Source organism: Oncorhynchus clarkii, chromosome 2 (assembly GCF_045791955.1).
Source record: "Oncorhynchus clarkii lewisi isolate Uvic-CL-2024 chromosome 2, UVic_Ocla_1.0, whole genome shotgun sequence".
Taxonomy (NCBI): Eukaryota; Metazoa; Chordata; class Actinopteri; order Salmoniformes; family Salmonidae; genus Oncorhynchus; species Oncorhynchus clarkii.
In genome coordinates, this window is record NC_092148.1 from 35,806,721 (window position 1) to 35,815,299 (window position 8,579).

An 8,579-nucleotide genomic window follows, 5' to 3' on the forward strand; every position below is an offset into this window, starting at 1 on the left:
TTGCGCCGTGATTAGCTCAATGTTCTGTCACTCATGGGGACATAACGTCAAATCCAAGTCTAAGGGTAGAGTTAGACTATTCTAGCCTCTTGGGTGCTGCCACAGAGTTACATTAGAAGTGCCTATCCAAGAAGGCTCAATGTCATTGGCCACAGATAGAATTACGTCAAATCACGTTATATGTACAGTAGCTTTGAATGGACTGATCATGTCAACGTCATACTTAAAAAATCTTAGCTAGCAATCAAGTCGACAATCTTCTGACAAATCCTTTTTAATCCTTGCCATATGAAGATAAATAATGAAGAGAAAATATAGATAAAATAAATAAATAATCTCAGACTGGGAAAATACATTTTGAACGGTCATCCAACTCAGAACTGTAAATCCGGCCTCGTTCTAGACTAGAGCTACGACCTGAAGATCAATGCCATCATCATAATTCGACCTTGTTTTTTCCCGAGGTCCCAGTTGTTTTGAAAGCACCATAAATCCAGAGTGCCAGACTTTGATGACAAAATTTGCCTACGAAGGACCGCCGCGCCACCTTCCTGTTCAGCACAACAAGGTGAGTCCAAAAATGTATTGTATGCTGCTGCAAAAAATGATGTAATATGCCATGGATATATGTATACTGTAGGTAAGAAAGCAATACTAAGTGTATGTTGTGCAGTAAGATATTAGTAGCCCATGTGCTTCACCATAATAATTTGGTAAATTTACCCCTCTTAATTTTGCCTACTGTTCTGACTTGGTGGCGCACATGTAGCTTATAACCTGTTTTAGAGAAATGTAATCATTGAATATTGTAAGAGGTTTCATTGTCCGCTTGTATGCCCCCTTTATTTATCCTACGGTTCTGACTTGGTGTACAGGGAGAACACTGTAAGAATGGCCCATGATCTGAATTCTGTCGCTGTACATTTCAAAAGTGCTAAACAAATAGTTACTCTATGTAGGCCCTAGCAGTTTGTGGGCACCGTTTGTCATCGTTTTACCCCACCAAGATTCTCATGCTAAAATCGCCACTGCATATATACATGCACGCGCGCGCACACACACTCACTCACAAAATGCACATGCGCAGATACACTTCCACACACACCTTTCATACACAAATGCACAACTTCCAGAGAGATCCACATTGACAGAACAACACTGGATACACAGGAGCGTTCCTAGAATAGAATGTATGTGTGTTACAAGTGCATGTGACACTGTTGTCAGGATACCGAACACAGACGTAGACCAACTGTGAGTGAGTAGACAAACACACACTATGAGATCAGATACAGTAGACATACACACACACACACCACATCTGGTCCTGGCAGGCTACCAACCCTGGGCAGATTACTGACCCTCAATCAATATCCATGTCCACTAGAGGCTGATTAAACAGAACAGATAAAAGAGAGGGAGGGAGAGAGAGAGAGAGAGAGAGAGAGAGAGACGGAGAGAGAGAGAGAGAGAGAGAGAGAGAGAGAGGAGAGAGAGAGAGAGAGAGAGAGGGAGGGAGAGGGAGAGGGAGAGGGAGAGGGAGAGGGAGAGAGAAATATGGAGAGAAAGAGAAGGGGAGAGAAAGGAATACATACAGATTTTAGTCAGGATAAACCTCTCTAGCCTGACCATATGAAACCTGGAATAATCTCACATCCAACAGAGAAAAGTAATTCTTCCACTCTCACGATTCTTTCTTTCTTTGTCTCTCTCTCTACCCTCCATCTTCCCCTGAGAACTGACCTGTCAGTCATTCGTTGCAATGGTTCATCAGAACTGGGGACATAGCCCACCCCTGAGCCACAGGGCTGTCAGATTAGCAGTTTAGTGTTTTTAGTCATGAATGTTGTTCTGGAGGCACATCTGCAGAGTGCCCACTCGTTGGCATGGCCACAAAGTCATAAAATAGGATTTTAAACCTAACCCTTAACTTAACCCTAACCTTAAACAGACTGCTAACCCTAATGCCTAACCCTAACCTTAAATTAAAGCTGCAAAAGGTAACTTTTTGAGCGACCTGGCCAAATGCACATAGAAATGTGAGTTATAGATCTGTCATTCGCATCGAAAACAAGTCTAAGAAGCAATAGATCTGTTCTATGTATGCTATTTCTATGCTTCCCTTTCTTAAATGTGGTTTTTGTGTCTTTTACTTTCGGTTTTGTACACCAGCTTCAAACAGCTGAAAATACAATATTTTTGGTTACTGAAAATATATTTCACAATGGTTTAGACAGTACAATGATTCTCTACACTATGAGTGCTTGTTTTGTAATATAAACTGAAATTAGGCAAATTATTACAATTTTAACAACCAGGAAATGGTGGAGCGATTTCTGCATATTTAATCTTTAAGACTAAAAATCACATTTTTGTTTTCATTCATTTGTACAATATAGCCAATTTTTACTTTGCAGCTGGCCCATATAGCGGAAATCACTCAGTTCTGCCTCCGGTCCAAGATTCATGAAAATAAAAGTCAACCTGCGTTAGATTACACACTCACATGTCAATCAAAACTCACAGCTGTATTGATTGGTTGTTCAGTTCAGCCTTAGGTGTAGGGTTGTGGAGTAAATGATTACATCATGAGTTACATGAAGTCTCATTACAAAAAAACTGTAACTGTCAACAGTTACGTTACCGGCAAACACATTGTAATCAGATTACCGAGAATTTTGAAAAAGAGAATTTTGAAAAACTAGATGATTACCTGTTGGATTACTTTTAAATTGAGAAAGGATGTTTGCAAAAAATACATTATGACACCTTTCTCTTTTCTCAATGGCATTCAATTCAATATTGAAAAGAGGCGCAAGTTTAAGTTTGTTCCACATGAGTGAGTCAAACCACAAGTCAGAGACCACTATGATGACACACCAAATACGTTTGATGGCTCGTTTTGGTCTTCTTCTAATGCCTTATAGGGGGAAAGTAATCCAAAGGCAAGTGAAAGTAATCAGATTACGTTACTGAGTTTGGGTAATTCCCCAAAATTACGTTACTAATTACAATTTTGGACAGGTAACTAGTAACTGTAATGGATTACATTTAGAAATGAACCTACACAACCTTGTGTGTGTACTAGGTTCAGTAGAATGTCCCATACTGAAGAGCTCAGTGACTTTCAACGTGGCACCGTCATAGGATGCCATCTTTCCAACAAGTCAGTTTGTAAAATTTCTGCCCTGCTAGAGCTGCCCCAGTCAACTGTAAAGTGTTGTTATTGTGAAGTGGAAACGTCTAGGAGCAACAACGGCTCAGCCGCAACGTGGTAGGCCACACAAGCCCACAGAAAGGGACCGCCGAGTGCGTAGCGTGTAAAAATGTTCTGTCGTCTGTTTCAACACTCACTACTGAGTTCCAATCTGCCTCTGGAAGCAACGTCAGCACAAGAGCTTTGTGAAATGGGTTTCTATGGCCAAGTAGCTGACACAAGCCTAAGTTCACCATGTGCAATGCCAAGCGTTGGCTGGAGTGGTGAAAAGCTCATCGCCATTGGATTCTGGAGCAATGGAAACGAGTTCTCAGGAGTGAGCATCTGGCTGTCCGGCGGACGAATCTGGGTTTGGCGAATGCCAGGAGAATGCTGCCTGCCCGACTGCAATAATGGCCTGGGGCTGTTTTCATAGTTCGGGCTATGCCCCTTAGTTCCAGTTAAGGGAAATCTTAACACTACAGCATGCCATGACATTCCAGACAATTCTGCCTTGGGGAAGGCCCTTTCCTGTTTTAGCATGACAGTGTCACCATGCACAAAACAAGGTCCATACAGAAACAGTTTGTTGAGATCGGTGTGGAAGAACTTGACTGGCCTGCACAGAGCCCTGACCCCATCGAACACTTTCGGGATGAATTGGAACACCGACTGCCTAATCACCCAACATCAGTGCCCGACCTCACTAATACTCTTGTGGCTGAATGGAAGCAATTCCCCACATAATTTAAAAAAAAACTTTATTTAAGTAGGCAAGTCAGTTAAGAACTAATTCTTATTTTCAAAGACGGGTTAACTGCCTTGTTCAGGGGCAGAGCGACAGATTTTTGCCATGTCAGCTCGGGGATTCGATCTTGCAACCTTTAGGTTACTAGTCCAACGCTTTAACTACTAGGCTACCTGCCACACCACAAATTCTCCAACCTCTAGTGGAAAGCCTTCCCAGAAGAGTGGAGGCTTTTATTGCATCAAAGGGGGGAGCAGGGGGCCTCTTGCTGTTCACAGACACACATACTCTGGGAGAGACCCACCAGTTCCCACTGCATGGGCCAAAGAGGGTCGTTGAAGGTCAGGGCATGATCCAGTTGGTCTTCAGTCTTCAAAGTGTCCTGTCGACGGCTGGGTAACTTAACTCTGCTTCTCCTGCAACTCAGACAGACAGACAGACAGACAGACAGACAGACAGACAGACAGACAGACAGACAGACAGACAGACAGACAGGAACATATATGAGATGTGGGTATGAATAAGCTCTACAATTTAGTGTTAGCCTATGAGTGAGCTAGCACGCAAGCATTTCACTGCACTTTTAATACATGCTCTAAACTGTTTACATGAGGTTTTTTTAATCCATTGAAATGGGGATATGTACTTATTTTAGCCATTGTGTTTGTGTGTTTGCGTGTGTGTGAATAAGTGTGTGTATTTGTTTTGGTGTATTTATTTTGGTGTGTGTGTGCGCGCGAGTGCGCACGTGCGTGTTTGTGTGTGTTGTTGTTGCTGTGTACTCTGAGACCAGGAAGTCCCTCCTCTCCACCCAGTGGTGAAAGGCCTCCCAGAATTCCCATCTCTCTAGTGATGTGGAATACTGCCACCAGATTACCATAGCATTACCATATCATTACCATAACATTACCACAGCACAGCTTGTGTTGGTGTCTGTGGACATGATATCAGCTCATCAAGAGATTCACCTCACCCCACATATATCACACACATTACCACTCTCTCTCCCTCACTCTCTAACTCGCTTTCTCTCTCGTTTGCTCAATCACTCTCTCACTCACTTTCTCTCTTGCTCGCTCGCTCGCTCAATCACTCTCTCACTCACTGTCTGCCTCTCTCGCATCACTCTCTCCGGCTGCACATCTCTCTCTCTCACATTGATGTGCGATCAGTGTAGGTAGTGAAAATGTATGAAAAAAGAACTGTAATGAAAAATCTATATAGATTTGATCAATAATACATTTCTTCATGTTTTTCCTGCATAAAAAAAAAGATTTCCGAACACTGGTACAAAATGATTTGGTACAAAAATGCGCAAGGCCAGCGGAAAGGCAGCCTTGCCGTGTGCCTGCCTTTTCAGTCCTTCAAACACAATGCAAGGCATTGACATGATTTGCGCCTGCGTGTGTCTACCTTTTACTGCCAGCTAACAGACCCCGAAAGGTAGGCATAGTGCTTCGCTGCCTTTCATGTGTCAATATGTCCCTCGCTGGCCTTAGAGCTCACTTCTCTTTCACTCGGTCAGTCTTTCTTTCTATGTTTCACTCACTCCCCTTGCTGTCTCACACACATACACCCTCTCCCTCGTTCCCTTGGCCTCTCCCTTCTCCAGGAGCAGAGAGAGAGCGAGGCATGTCCACGGCTGGAAGCACGTCCCAGTCTGCAGAGAGAGAGAGAGAGAGAGAGAGAGAGAGAGAGAGAGAGAGAGAGAGAGAGAGAGGCTCACCGCAGCCCTACGTGAGTCATCACACACTCCTGCAAACCCACCCACAACCCCCACTCACACAAAGCAGAGAGAACACATACATGCACACATATGCTTAACGTTACATACGTGTGGACACACATATACAGACACACAATTACAAAACCAAGCCTGTGCAAATACACACATGTACACAGTCTACGACACACACACACACACACACACACACACACACACACACACACACACACACACACACACACACACACACACACACACACACACACACACACACACACACACACACACACACACACACACACACACATATATTCTCTGTCTCTTAGTGATAACTGTGGTGTGGGTCCAGCCCTCTGATAACAGCTCTCTTGTCTCTGTAGTGAGTTTGTTGTCTCTGGACCCACCTCACCTAGAGAACCAACACACAACACAGATTAACATACAGTGGGGCAAAAAAGCATTTAGTCAGCCACCAATTGTGCAAGTTCTCCCACTTAAAAAGATGAGAGAGGCCTGTAATTGTCATCATAGGTACACTTCAACTATGACAGACAAAATGAGAAAAAAAATCCAGAAAATCACATGGTAGGATTTTTAATGAGTTTATTTGCAAATTATGGTGGAAAATAAGTATTTGGTCACCTACAAACAAGCAAGATTTCTGGCTCTCACAGACCTGTAACTTCTTCTTTAAGAGGCTCCTCTGTCCTCCACTCGTTACCTATATTAATGGCACCTGTTTGAACTTGTTATCAGTATAAAAGAGACCTGTCCACAACCTCAAACAGTCACACTCCAAACTCCACTATGGCCAAGACCAAAGAGCTGTCAAAGGACACCAGAAACAAAATTGTAGACCTGCACCAGACTGGGAAGACTGAATCTGCAATAGGTAAGCAGCTTGGTTTGAAGAAATCAACTGTGAGAGCAATTATTAGGAAATGGAAGACATACAAGACCACTGATAATCTCCCTCGATCTGGGGCTCCACGCAAGATCTCACCCCGTGGGGTCAAAATGATCACAAGAACGGTGAGCAAAAATCCCAGAACCACACGGGGGGACCTAGTGAATGACCTGCAGAGAGCTGGGACCAAAGTAACATTGCCTACCATCAGTAACACACTACGCCGCCAGGGACTCAAATCCTGCAGAGCCAGTACATGTCCAGGCCCGTCTGAAGTTTGCTAGAGAGCATTTGAATGACCCAGAGGAAGATTGGGAGAATGTCATATGGTCAGATGAAACCAAAATATAACTTTTTGGTAAAAACTCAACTCGTCGTGTTTGGAGGACAAAGAATGCTGAGTTGCATCCAAAGAACACCATACCTACTGTGAAACATGGGGGTGGAAACATCATGCTTTGGGGCTGTTTTTCTGCAAAGGGACCAGGACGACTGGTCCGTGTAAAGAAAAGAATGAATGGGGCCATGTATCGTGAGATTTTGAGTGAAAACCTCCTTCCATCAGCAAGGGCATTGAAGATGAAACGTGGCTGGGTCTTTCAGCATGACAATGATCCCAAACACACAGCCCGGGCAACGAAGGAGTGGCTTCGTAAGAAGCATTTCAAGGTCCTGGAGTGGCCTAGCCAGTCTCCAGATCTCAACCCCATAGAAAATCTTTGGAGGGAGTTGAAAGTCTGTGTTGCCCAGCAACAGCCCCAAAACATCACTGCTCTAGAGGAGATCTGCATGGAGGAATGGGCCAAAATACCAGCAACAGTGTGTGAAAACCTTGTGAAGACTTACAGAAAACGTTTGACCTCTGTCATTGCCAACAAAGGGTATATAACAAAGTATTGAGATAAACTTTTGTTATTGACCAAAAACTTATTTTCCAGCATAATTTGCAAATAAATTCATTAAAAATCCTACAATGTGATTTTCTGGATTTTTTTTCTCATTTTGTCTGTCATAGTTGAAGTGTACCTATGATGAAAATTACAGGCCTCTCTCATCTTTTTAAGTGGGAGAACTTGCACAATTGGTGGCTGACTAAATACTTTTTTGCCCTACTGTAAATACGACATTAATACAACCACAACCATTAAAGATGCATTATGAAGAAATCACCCCGCCATTTCCTGTTTCTAAAAATGTAGTAGTTCGCCTAATTTTAGTTTATGTGACAAAACAAGCAAGTATAGTGTAGAGATTCATTATACCATCTAAAATATTGTACCGCTATATAAAATACTCTACCACTGTGAAATATATTTTCCATAACCAAAATGATTGTATTTTCAGCTGTTTGAAGCTGGTGTACAAAACCGAAAATAAAATACACAAAAACCAAACTTAAAAATGGGAAGCATAGAAATACAGCACATAGAACAGCTCTACCTCTTCTTAGACTTGCTTTCAATGAGAATAAAATATCTATAACTCACATTTCTATGTTCATTTTGTCAGGTAGCCCAAAAAGCTACATATTGCAGCTTTAATACATTAATACAGAATTATTTTCCTTATAGGAATCGAGAAGTTATTTGAATGTGAATTTTTTTTAAATTGTATTTGTTGGTTGCTTATACACTCTGATGGTATGCACATTTGACAGAATGTGGCAAAGTGTAAACAGAAAACACAGCAACGACCTGGTGCTAATGCTAACTTTATAATGCTAATATTAGCCCTAATAGAGTGTAGGAGCAGAGGGTGGATGGGACCGGATAGGACACTGGTCCCCTGGTCTGGGGTCTCCATTGGGGACGGACCAGGGAACAAAGGAAGCCTTTGATGCCACAGCTATCCTTCCTCATCAGTTCAAAGGGATGTTCTCTCACTCTCTTTCTCAATCTCTCTTTCTAGCTCTCTCACCCAGGTTAAACACATCGGCCCTAAAAAAAAATCCCCTCTCCAACCCACCTGCATCACTCACGGCTCTCTCTCTCTCTCTCTCTCG

General features: G+C 42.8%; 1 pseudogene; it reads right to left on the reverse strand.

Annotated features, from left to right (window-relative positions):
- The window catches only part of LOC139377300 (PC3-like endoprotease variant B), a 139,241-nt pseudogene that overhangs the window by 99,351 nt on the left and 31,311 nt on the right, over positions 1 to 8,579 (reverse strand).